We start from the raw sequence: 13,323 nt of genomic DNA on the forward strand, positions 1-13,323 counted from the left end.
TAAATGGTTCCATTTAAAAATCTGTAGTCCTAAGGGAGCTATGCAGCTACATTCAAAATGGTTTTATTCAGATTTAGAACATTAAGCATTTCGTGACTGAAGTTTTTTAAAGAGCTTAAAGAAATCTGTTCTAAAGGAGGATAAGATGACTAGAGCTCTTAGCAAGGAAAGGAAATGATGCATCCTAGCAAAAACAAACTGAAGATAAAAAGAGTACACTGAATGAGGACAAGTGACATTTCCAAAATCTTCGTCAGAAACCTAAATTACTAGTGTCCTTTAGTCTTCACTAAAATGGTGTGCTCTGATTTCAGGGATGTAAAAAAAACTTTGCTATACCATGTTAAATGGATTTCCTCAACCCTTTGCAACATCTGTAATCCCCCAAGAAAAATGAACCTTCTTTGTTTTCACAAAACTTTTTCTCTGGAGAAAATGCCAGCCATAGACATTCATAGCAACTTGTATCAGCAAAACTAACCTGAGCACAATTCACTTTTGCTCCAACTACAGATGCAACCTGGAAATGATCTATAAAATCTAAAGGACAAAATTACTTATTGTTAAAAATCAGTGAAAAAAAATCAATGTTAATCAATGAATAATCAATAAGTCACTTTGCTTTTTTTTTTTTTCTCATCAACAAATGGGTACATTTATCACAACTCTCTGCTTGGCATGACCTCATGCTAAATGACATCTGTCCATGTCTCCTCTATCATCCAAATTCTGTGGCTGGGATTTTCCCATGTTTTCCCTTTTTGGAGAAAATGTTTAAATACAAAAGCACTTGGAGGCGTATACAACAAACATTTGCCTGGACCTACCATAGAGCAATTGTTGGAATTTTGTCATAGATTTTTTCTAAAGAAGAAAATGAAACCTTTCAAGTGAAGGTAATAATCTCCAGTCATAGTCTCCATATTGAGGCAGTCCCTCTTATGAACTGGTTATCAGTCCTTCCTTGCTTAAGACTTTTTTTACATATGTAAATGTATGCACAAACAATATTTGGTATTTTAAGTGCATAATAAAAGACCTAAATAGATGGTATTATATTGTATATCATTCTGTAACTGTGTCTTTGTTGATGTGGTATCAAGCACAAGGCCTGGACATGGTAGATATTAGATAAATATTTGTTGAATGAATAAAAGATGGACTTATAATAGGAAAGTTCCATAATTTGCTGAATAAATATATCCTTCCAAATACTCTTTACTATTTGTTATCTTAAGGTTCTCAAGTGCAAACAGAATTTATACCTAAACGACTTTTTCACCTATATATTTTAAACGCGTGCTCAATAACTAGATGATGAGTCATGATAGATTCTTAACATAGCGTTTGAATGTTATTCACAAGAGTTTGGAGAACTCAGTTAAGCAGTGGGATGCAAAAAGAAAGGAATGTTTTCCAGGATCCGGGAGGGCAGCACAACCTGTCTTCATTCTGCACAACATGGCCAAGAAGTCCAGCAATAAGGATGAACTAAAGAATAATGACAATTTTACCCTGACTTGGTATTGTCAACAATTCTGTGAAGTATTCCACAACTTCCTAGAAGCTTGCTATACTTTCTATATATACTCAATAAAAGCCTTTATGAAACTGAATGTATGTTTTCGATTCACAACTCTTGTCTTCTGTAATTCCAGCCTATGAGCTTCTCAAGGGTGAGGTTGATTTTTTTTTTTTCTTGGTACTAGGGACTGAAATCAGGGCACTCGACCACTGAGCCACATCCCCAGCCCCTGTTTATATTTTTATTTAGAGACAGAGTCTTACTAAGTTGCTTAGGGCCTAAGCTGCTGAGATTGGCTTTGAATTTGTGATCCTCCTGCCTCAGCCTCCTAAACTGCTGGGATTATAGGCTCCACCCCATCTACCAAGACTGATTTTTAAACAATCTGGAATCTAGAACTCTTAGCACCGTCTTCTGGGGAGATATCTTCTGAGTAGGTATTTAAAAAAAAAACACATAAATCTCAAGAATGATTCTGCACTTCCATTTCTCCTCAGATGTTTTAAATTCTTGATCATTTTCTTGCCTTATATTTTTATTTAAAAAATACCTTTAACATGGGAAATTTGAAACAATCAAAAACTCACATATAAACATTCTTATCTCCCATGTCCCTAAAATGTAGCTTTAATAATTAACTCATTTTCATTGCTCTTTATAAAAACTGAAACTAGAAACCATAGATGACGCACAGTAGGTCTGATTTATTCAAGGAAAACTATGCAAAATCGTATGCAAAAAAGAATCCTTGGCTCTTTCTCAAAAAATGATTTCAATTAAGGTATCTTAGATTTTTTTACAAAAATGATTCTTCTCTCTAGCTGAGTTTTATCAATTGAACAACTAGTTGCTGGTCCTGTTCATAAAGAAATGTCTCTGTATTGCCAAATTTGCAAATATAAGGTCACTGTCCCATAATATCCAATACTAAAAATTAATACTAGCTAAATGATAAAATATATTTACTAACAAAAGATCAATGTCCCTTTCCAGTTCCTGAAGTCCATCTGAATTAATGAATCATAATAAATTTGGAATATGGGCTGGGGATGTGGCTCAAGCGGTAGCGCTCGCCTGGCATGTGTGTGGCCCGGGTTCTATCCTCAGCACCACATACAAACAAAGATGTTGTGTCTGCCGAAAACTAAAAAATAAATATTAAAAAATTCTCTCCCTCTCTCTCTAAAAAAAATAAATAAATAAAAAATAAATTTGGAATGTCACAGTACTGTCATTCTAGAAGCTGACTGCATCCTAAATATTATAGAAATGTTTTAACTCATTACTGCCAGAATAGGAAATCAAGGCCCCAGCAAGCAGATGAACTCACAAATGATGCTTATTGAGCAATACAAAGCACAGGCCTTTTTCCTTATAAAATGAAACTTGGATATTCTTAAACCATATTATAGAGAAAATCTGTAGAAGCAGAATCCCCACCCCTTCATATGAACCTACACTAACTAGCCTTAAGGTTCTATAAAGGTTCTGACTGCTGTTTGCTTCCTCAAGTTGAAGTAGTAGTTGGCCCACATTTTACAGACAACAAGAGAATTTTTAAATCTCTTTCTGAAGTGGCAAAAAATGTCAATTTATAACTGTAAATCATGTAATATGGAATGACTGTTTTTGAAGAAAAGGAAGAACATGGGCCAAGGATGTAACTCAATGGTAGAGTGCTTGCCTCCTATGTGTGGTGGCCCTGAGTTCAATCCCCAGTACAAAAAAAAAAAAAAAAAAAGGTGGGGGAGGGAGGGAAAGGAAGAATATCAATGAAGGAGAACCTGAGAACTAGACGTTTACATTAAAATGGAAGGAGGAAGCGAAAGTAACTCCTAGATCTGAAATCCAGGAGAAAGAACCTCCTAATGAACCTTGGGTACCAGAAGGGATCCAGATCTGATAACCAAAAGTTTGGTCCTTCGGGGTGAGTCTTGAGTGTTCATTCTATAATGACCCAATTTATTTTTTAAAAATTTTTGTTTTTGTTATTTTTTTTAACAAGCATTGCACATGTGTGTATTACACATGTGAAATAACTGTTTTACAAATGTCTAAACCAAAAGCAAATTAGCTGGTTGATCTATCAATAGTAAATTGGATAATGCCTTTGTTGACAGGTCTGCTCTCAGTGTCAAAGTTTATTTAACTGCTGGCTGCTGATCTCAGAGCTGTTAACATTAAAATTACATTGATGGAGCCAAAATCAAAGATCCCTCTGCTGTTTACACATTAGGCATGAAGGCTAATTACTTACTAATCCTTGAAGGTTTTAAACACGTTTCAGGCACTAAATACCCCTGAGGACCATACATATTTTTTAATGGGTTGAGGACAGACCCTTCAACACATGAGCAACCTAATAACTGAAGAGTAAGAGAAGGATTCTAGGCATGAACAATGTGACAAACATCAACAGAAGAATAACTGACACCTGTCATAGAGAAATCCTACCCTTCCTCTAGCCAAAGTGTAAAATCAAAAATTCATAATCTATTGATTTCAATTTCAGTTTGTGTTCCTAGAAGTACAACTTTTGATGTATAATAAGTAAATTTAGGAGTATTGGCATTAATTCCATAATGTGCTTATAATGACTTACTATGGGTCCTTAAGCACATAACGTTCATCTTCTTATCGCCATGTGCGCACTATGCTTAGTAGGTGTACACCCCTGGTGAGTAAATATGCGGGTGTTCAAGAAATATCTTTTGAATGGATGAAAGAACTGAAGAGTAGCAGGAGAACCGGAAGAATGAGTAAGAATAAATATTATGAATGAATCCTTATTACAAGACTCCATCAGCATATAGAACCTATGATCCAATCTACTCATCTTATACAGTATGTAACGTGGTTCAAGAAAAGACAAACTCAAGATGACCTGTTTTTTTAATAACTCACCATCCTTATCTCCAACCTCTGCAAAAGAAGCAGGATCTGAACTTGATTCATAAACAAGTTAAATCTGGTTAATCACAAAACACTACATGGCAAGCTTTGGTGTCTTTCTCAATGCTTTAGTTCTGTGTCAGGCTGAATGAAGCCTGGCTTTTTTTGACGTAGTATTTATCAACAAGCATTTAGTGGACAACTGATAAAGGAAATGAAGAATACCATTTTCAAACATGAAAATAAGTGGGGTTGGAAATTTAGAAAGAGCAACAGGTTTAGATTAAAATATATCAAATAGGTAGTTCAATGAGGACCAGGAAATTACCTTAGAAGAAAGGAAATCAGGCCTTCAAACTTTGCTGATTAGGAGGTAAATTTAGTACAACCAAATTAGAAGATGATACTGAACCTCTGGTTGGATGTCGTGGGAACAACCAGCATGGGTTATCTTAAGAGTTCCAAATAGGTCATGCCACATTCCTTTTCATGACATCTTTGTGAAGCTGGCTTCTTGGTGCCTCCTATGATAAAAAGCTGTATTGTCCAAATATCAGTATGGAACAGGAAGAAGGATGGCGATGGGTCCATCTAATTCCCAGAATAGAGAAGCTTAGCAGTGCTCAGCAGGTACACCAGTCCCCTTAATAAGCAACTGCACTACTTATATAAGAATAAAATAATATGTTTTTCAAAGTGCTGCTAAGTTGATAGGCCATAAATGCTTCTTTAGTGATAGGAGTCTCACTAATAACTAAACAGAATTGCTAAATATTTCTTTTGCCCTAACGGTGCCCTGAAACTTTTTACTAAGGCAAGAAAAGAACTGTGAACAATGATTGATTTCAAGGGGAACCACGATTTCAGAAATAGTAAGAATGTGTACCTCTACAAGAACACTGTGATGATGATCACTCCTGAGGTATCAACACTGTCCAGATTTGATTTTTTTTTAAACCAGGATTGAACACAGGGGGCTCTTAACCACAGAGCCACATCCCCAGCCCTTTTTTATTTTTTATTTTGAGACAGGGCCTCACTAAGTTGCTTAGGGCCTTGCTAAGTTGTTGAGGCTGGCTTTAAACTTGCAATCCTCCTGCCTCAGCCCCTTGAGTCGCTGGGATTACAGGCATTGCCACCATGCCCATCACAATCCAGAATTTTTAAGCATATTATATCTTCTCACCATGACATCATTTTGCAGATAAGGAAAGGGATATGCAGAGAAGTTAAACAACATTCCCCAGGTTGCAGTGCTAGGAGAACGCAGCCCCCAAACAGGTCAACCCATGCTCGCACTCTTCCCTTGACCTACACCCCTCTAGCAAATTCCAGATAACACTCAAGAGACACTAAGTAATAATAAAACGTTATGTTCCCACCTGCTGAGGGCTGAGCAGTGGCCCCCAAAAGGATACATCTCAGTCTTAACTCCCCGAAACTATGAATGTGGCCTTTTTTTGGGGGAAAAAGGGTCTTTGTAGATGTGATTAAGTTAAGGATCTCAGAATGAGAGAACCATTCTATATTACTTGTATGTGTGTTGGGGGTGGGGGGAAGTCCAGGTAAGTGCCCCCATGAGTCAGAAAAGAAGGCACAGAGAAGAGGAAAATGCCTGTTGAAACCAAGGTAGAGCCTAGAACTATGTAGTCGAAGCCAAGCAGAGCCTGGAGACACCAGAAGCTGGAAGAGGCAAGGGAGGATCCTCTCCCAGGGACAGCACCTTCATCATGAACTTGTGGCCTCCAGAACAGTGAGAAAATAATTTTCTGTGATTTTTAAGCCACCCAGTTTATGGCGTTTTGTTACAGTAGCCCTCGAAAACTGACAGCCTCAAGTCACCAAATCACTGAGTTTGGTATAAACCACTTAAAAATCCAAATTACCTTGTTAACTATTTATACCTTACATAAATCCAGAATCAAAAAATAGTCTTCTACTCAGTACATACCAAGGAGCTGCCTCTTTTGATCAATTTTGATCAATTCATATGGTCCTCATTTTTAAAATCATCCACTTAAAAAAACATTTATAATTAGCAGCCTATTAAAAGATGAACATTTTAATCAGAATTGATATGATTGCAAGCTCAAGGCTAGAAAAAAAATGGAAACTGCATTTTAGAACAATCATCTGAAATTAAGCAGAATTTTGTCTTCAAAGTGATGAGTTTTGAAAACCAAAGTGATCACACAGAAGTCTAGCATTTGGAAGAGCAAACTTTGGGAATCAAATAGAATTTGACTGTTAAAAAATGGGTGCAAAAATAACATGGAAAAAAAATAAACTGCTGTTCTTTAAAAAAAAAAAAACAGAAAAAAAAGTTGAGTACCTACCCTACATGTTTCATGAAAAAATCAACAAGGTCCATAACAAGGTCCATCCATTTACTAAATGCTCCTAGATAGAGAGTGTTGGTAAGATGTGCTTATAAACAAACTGGCTTCTTGTTTCATCAACTTCAGATGAATTCATTTTTCCAGTGCTTCTCAAACTACACATGGCACCTGAACTTCAGATAGAGCATTGATCTCCAGGATATGTGAAGAACTCAAAATACTTACCACCACAAAAACACATAACCCAATCAATAAATGGGAAAAGGAATTGAACAGACACTTTACAGAAGAATAAATATGATCCGTCAATAAATATATAAAAAATGTTCAACATCACTAGCAAATTTGAGAAATGCAAATTAAGACTCTACTGAGATTCCATCTGACTCCAGTCAGAATGGCAATGGTCAAGAATACAAACAATGATAAATTTTGGTGAGGATGAGGGGGAAAAGGTGCATTCATATATACATTGCTGTAGGACTGCAAATTGGTGCAACTATTCTGGAAAGCAGTATGATTCCTCAGAAAATGTGGAATAAAACCACTATTTGACCCAGTTATCCTACTCCTTGGTATATACCCAAAGGATTTAAAATCAGCTTACTACAGTGACACAGCCACATCAATGTTTATAGCAGCTAAATTTGCAATAGCTAAGCTATGCAACCAACTTAGTTGTCCTTCAACAGATGAATAGATAAAAGAAAATGTGGTATATATACACAACAGAATATTACTCAGCCATAAAGAATGCGATTATGGCATTTGCCAGTAAATGGGTTAAATTGGAGCCTATTATTTAAGTTAAATAATTTAAGCAATCCCCCCACGCCTCCCTCCCCCACCAAAAAAAAAAGGCCCAGCAGCTTGTGAGGCTGAGATAGGAGGATTTCAAGTTCAAAGTCAGTCTCAGCAAAAAGCAAGGTGCTAAACCACTGAGTGAGACTCTGTCTCTAAGTAAAATACAAAAAAGGGCTGGGGGCTGGGGGCTGGGGATACAGCTCAGTTGGTAGAGTGCTTGCCTCACATGCACAAAGCACTGGGTTCAATCCCCAGCATTACAAAAAAAGCGGGGGTGGTGGGGGCTGGGGATGTGGCTCAGTGGTTGAGTACCCCAGGATTCCATCCCAGTAGGCGGGCAGGGAACCCAAAGGTCCAAAGTTCTCTTTGATATGTAGATGTTAACACACAATAAGGGCAGGGAGAGGGAAGACTAGAAGTTCACTGGATTATACAAAGGGGAATGAAGGAAAAGGAGAAGAGATGGGAATAGAAAAGACAGTAGAATGAACTGGACATAACTTTCCTATGTTCATATATGAATACATGATCAGTTTAACTCCACATCATTCATATACACTGCTGTGGGACTGTACAACTGCAGGAATGGGGTGCTAGGGTCTGGCGTTGTGGCTCAGTGGCAGAGCACTTGCCTCGCACATGTGAGGCCCTTGATTTGATCCTCAGCATCCCATAAAAATGGCTAAACAAAGTAAAGATATTGTACCCATGTATAACTAAAACAAAATTTTAAAAAATGGGATCCTAATTAGAATAATTTATACTCCATGTATGTATGATATGTCAAAATACAGTCTACTATCATGTTTATCTAAAAAGAACAAATAAAAAATATACAAAAAGAAATTTAAAAAAAAAAAAACTACACATGGCAATCCAGGACACTGTTATAATATTTTATAAAAAAAATGTAATGAGAAAAAAGCAAGCCCAATTTCTCCCAAATTTTGTTATTGTATGCAGATATAAAATTACATACCAATAAATATAATCACAGCAAATAAAACAGGAAAAATTAAAGACTTACAAATAGTGCACATTGTTCATTGAAAGTGTGTTCACAGATTAATTTAGGGAAATGCTCTTACACCCATAATTGTCCTTTGGTAATTGTAATGAAACAAACTTATGAGAAGCAGACTCTTCATAGTAAATACCTATATGCATACCCTGAACAAACTACGTATAGCAGTAAAGTTTTTAATGTGACAAATGGGTTTGTTTCCTGCCCATTAATTTAACTAATCCAATATGGATGATGACAGTGCTATGTACAGGAAATATGTATATTTAAAATGATGCTATGACTTTAATAACAGTCATAGAGAACCCAGTCTCACTTATTGGAAATGAGAGACAATTTTAAAGCAATTTTACCAAGCTCAGGGTTTTTTGTTGTTGTTTTATTTTTACTTTTTATTCAAAATAAAGGTAGAGATTCTACATTTTCAAAACTCACCTTTAATTGTCTATCAGTAGTCAGTTCTAACAATTTATCCTGCAAATTAGAGTTCGTTTTACATCATCTATTGAGGAAACCAATGGTTTCCAGGTTTCTGGGTACCAGCCTTTTGGGTTACAGAAACTAATCTTAAGATGTGGAATGTTGTAACAAGGTCCCACTGAGCATGCCTGGTCTGCAGCTCACACCACACCTGCGTTCCATGGAGTCCACTAATCATAAGCCTGGGAGTTGCTGAAATGTCACACTGCCATCAGTTTTTTGTTGCCTACTCTTGATTCTTTAATGTATGTATGTGCCCATGGACCTGTCCACCTACCTCACTCCAAGGGCTCCGAACAAGTGCTAATGTCCCTAAGCTAATGTCCCTAATGGCCTCATCTAATACAGAAGAACACACAGTGTTCTTTCAACTCCTGAGTGTTAGAAAGGAGGGAAGCAGTCTTCTCCCCACTGTAAACTCCCTTTTCAGGGCAGATGAAGAAGTTATTACAGCCTTTCAAGACAGCTATGTCTAAATGGGGAACTGAAATGGACTAGGAGTATTCTGGATACACAATTTAAAAAAAAAATAACAGTTTTTTTTAAACAGTTTTTTAACTTTGAAATTTATTTTTTTAAATATTTTTTTCAGTAGTCGATGGACCTTTATTTGTTTATATGCAGTGTTCAGAATCAAACCCAGTGCCTCACACATGCTAGGCAAGTGCTCTACCACTGAGCTACAACCCCAGCCCCAAATGACAGGTTTTTAATCTCAGCTGAAGTGTCACAGGCATTACACAGGTTCAATGTGTTCAGAACATTCCTTGCATGTTACTAAGCTTTCTCTTAGATAGGGCTTGACTTACAGGGAAGGAGAGTCCTAGTGAACGTCTGTCAAATGGAATGGGGATCATCACAATCCCTACCAAAGGATGCTTTATCTGTACATCCCAGACATGTCCGGTGACCATTTCAAATTTTGTTCAAATCAGTAAGATAATGCCTTTGTAAAGAAAACTCGTAATACATAAAAGTCTCAATCTTCTAGCCACCAAATGACATCTCCAAATGTTTTAAGAATTGTTCATTCTTACAAACCCTTTTTCTTGGAGTGAGGGATACTGGAGATTGAATTCAGGGGCACTCGAGCACTGAGCCACATCCCCAGCCCTATTTTGTAATTTATTTAGACACAGGGTCTCACTGAGTTGCTTAGTGTCTCGCTGTTGCTTAGGCTGGCTTTGAACTCATGATCCTCCTGTTTCAACCTCCAGAGCAGCTGGGATTACAGGCAGGTGCCACCACACCCAGAACAAACACTTTTCAATCATTAATTAGAATGGAAATAAGGTGACCCAGCATTGGCTAGACATGTAAGTGATGACTACAGATAATACTGCATGAGGTTATGAGTAAGACAGATTGCCACACAACACACCACTGGTTATGCTACGCCCCTAAGAAGCAAGCCGGCTGGCAATTCAAAATAGTAACAAATTTCATGTACCTACATTTCTTTTAAATAAGCTTATTTGTGGTTAAGTGTGCTCAAAATAGTTCTGAGTTTCTTAAAAATCTTGTTTTTTTTCATTGATCATCTGTAGACACAGTTCTACCTATAGAATATTCATGTATAATCACAATCCAGCACTTTGATCAGTATTTTCCATTTTGAGCAACTGTGTTATACAAGAAAAAGACACTGAGACCTTACAATAAAATAAAAGGTACTCTGTTAATAAAACAAAACAAAACAAAAAAACAACTTCATGTTCCACTGAGTAAGAAAAATGAAAATATGCAAAAAGTTTACAGGGAAAATATTCTGCGATGTATCTTAATCACAGTCCTATGAGACAGGAGCAAAAATGTAGTCCAGGATGGATCCAAGATGGCAGGCAGGATCCAAGACACGCGGCATTCTGTTTCGCTCCATGACATGGAACTCAAGTAGTGAGAATACTGCTTCTCCGCCAGTGATATTCCTGCTCCCACACACAGGAATCACAGCCACTGAGCCTACCCAGGGCGCCAGGCCTCGACGGCAGGGTAGGTCTCCCAACTACTTGCCCACCCAGGTCTCCTGGGTACCCTAGCAGGACCATCAGCTTCCTCAGAACTTTCGGCCACCCACCTGATTTCACCCACCTGAACAGAAATCACCAACACCACCTGGCAGTTTCTCACACACAGGAACTCCATCCACCAGTCCTGTGGAACCCCCATCTACCAACATGGGGCTCCCCCAATCTCTGCCATCTTGGGACTCTGCAGCAGCAGATAGTCCCCTATGCGCAGCAGCCGGCCTGCACCCAGGAACTTCACACAGGCTCTGAAGTCAGCTGACAGCCACACACTGCAAGCCACAGAGCTGAAGTCACCGTCCAAGGCCAACGCTCAGCTCCCCCAACACGAGCCAACAGTCCACCACTGAAAGCAGGTGCCTCCATCTTGGGTCACCTTCATCACCATCTTCAGTGGGGGCAACTCTCAGTTTGGAACTCTGGCTGGCCAGGCACTCAGTTTCTAACTCCCCCCTTTCCCCAGCAGCCACTAACCCAGCACAGTGACACCCTGGTTCCCTTCACCATCCTAAGGGTAGAGATAACCAGCTAACAACAGAGGACCCCAACTATTGGATGAGAAGGGAAGCAGGAAAGATACTGAACTCCAACCAAAACAATACCTGTTTCTACCTTTGAGAGGTTTTTTTTCCCTCTCCCTCTCTGTTCTCCCACCCTCACATCCCCAACATATGTGAAAACAAGTACTTTACATGAATTATGATTTTGAGGACTGGGAAGTCTGAATAGTATATTATAGTTGAATTGTATATTCTTTTTTCCCCACTAATTTCTACTACTTTAACACTTTTTATTTTTCTTAATATATATCCAAGAACTATGGGATAGCATATGTACTCTACTATCTTCCCACTTACTTGTCTACCCAAAATTACTTCCTTTCCCTTATCCTGCTACTCATCTTCCTCCTTAGATTTCTCTTTCACACTTCCTAAGATATAACAACTCTATATCCTCACCTCCTACCTCCTCAGCATATCATCCTACTCCTCACCTCTGGTTCTTTGTCCACCATCAGAAACTATAACCCCCTTTACAAACCTACTGAGTATACTGTAGATAATAATCGAATTCACCATTTCTGTACATTGCAACCAAACTGTAAATGACTTAATGGCAAACATTTGTTTTTAGGGTATATACTGCTTATGTTGGGTTCTGATAACATTGTCCTTCAACTCAAAGGAGTTGTATTGGATTCCTACAGGGGCACTCTAAGCCTACAGGATAAAAACGATAACGCCTAGGATCCACAGAGCTAGAAGGGAAGACATACAAGCAATATGAAAAGACAAGGGAAGAAGGTTCCCCAAACAAATCAAGATACCACACTAATATAATTGATGGCAACCACAGCAGAAGAAATTACAGAGAAGGATTTTAGGATGTACATGATAAAATATTCTGTGAATTAAAGGATGATATAAAAGAGCAAACACAGGCAGCAAAAGATCATTTTGGCAAAGAGCTACATAAACAAACACAGGAAGCAAAAGACTACTTCAATAGGGAGATAGAGGTTCTAAAAAAAACCCCAAACAAACAGAAATCCTTGAAATGAAAGAAGCAATAAATCAAATTAAAAGTTCAATTGAAAGCATCACCAACAGATTAGACCACTTGGAACAAAGGACCTCAGACAAATAAGACAAAATATATAATCTGAAAAAGAATGTAGACCACACAGTGATAATGGTAAGAAACCATGAGCAGAACATTCGAGAACTATGGGATAGCATAAAAAGACCAAATATAAGAGTTATTGGGATAGAGGAAGGCACAGAGTTTCAAACCAAAGCAATGGACAATCTCTTCAATGAGATAATATCAGAATATTTCCTAAACATGAAGAATGAATTGAAAAGTCAAATTCAAAAGGCTTATAGGACATCAAATGTACAAAATCACAACAGATCCACACCAAGGCACATTATAATGAAAACACCTAACATACAGAATAAGGAGAGAATATTAAAAGCCACGAGAGAAAGGAATTAGATTACATATAGGGGGAAACCAATTAGATTATGTTCAGATTTTTTCAACCCAGACCCTGAAAACTAGAAGATCCTGGAACAATATATAACAATCTCTGAAAGAGAATGGATGCCAACCAAGAATCTTATATCCAGCAAAACTAAGCTTTAGATTTGATAATGAAATAAAAACCTTCCATGATAAACAAAATTAAAAGAATTTACAACTAAAAAGCCTGCACTACAGAACATCCTC

General features: G+C 37.7%; 1 protein-coding gene across 6 annotated transcripts in view; it reads right to left on the reverse strand.

The window, feature by feature from the left end:
* Stox2 (storkhead box 2) overlaps positions 1-13,323 on the reverse strand; it is a 222,609-nt gene that overhangs the window by 67,148 nt on the left and 142,138 nt on the right. The window lies entirely within an intron of this gene.

Source organism: Marmota marmota, unplaced genomic scaffold (genome assembly GCF_001458135.2).
Source record: "Marmota marmota marmota unplaced genomic scaffold, marMar, whole genome shotgun sequence".
Lineage (NCBI taxonomy): Eukaryota > Metazoa > Chordata > Mammalia > Rodentia > Sciuridae > Marmota > Marmota marmota.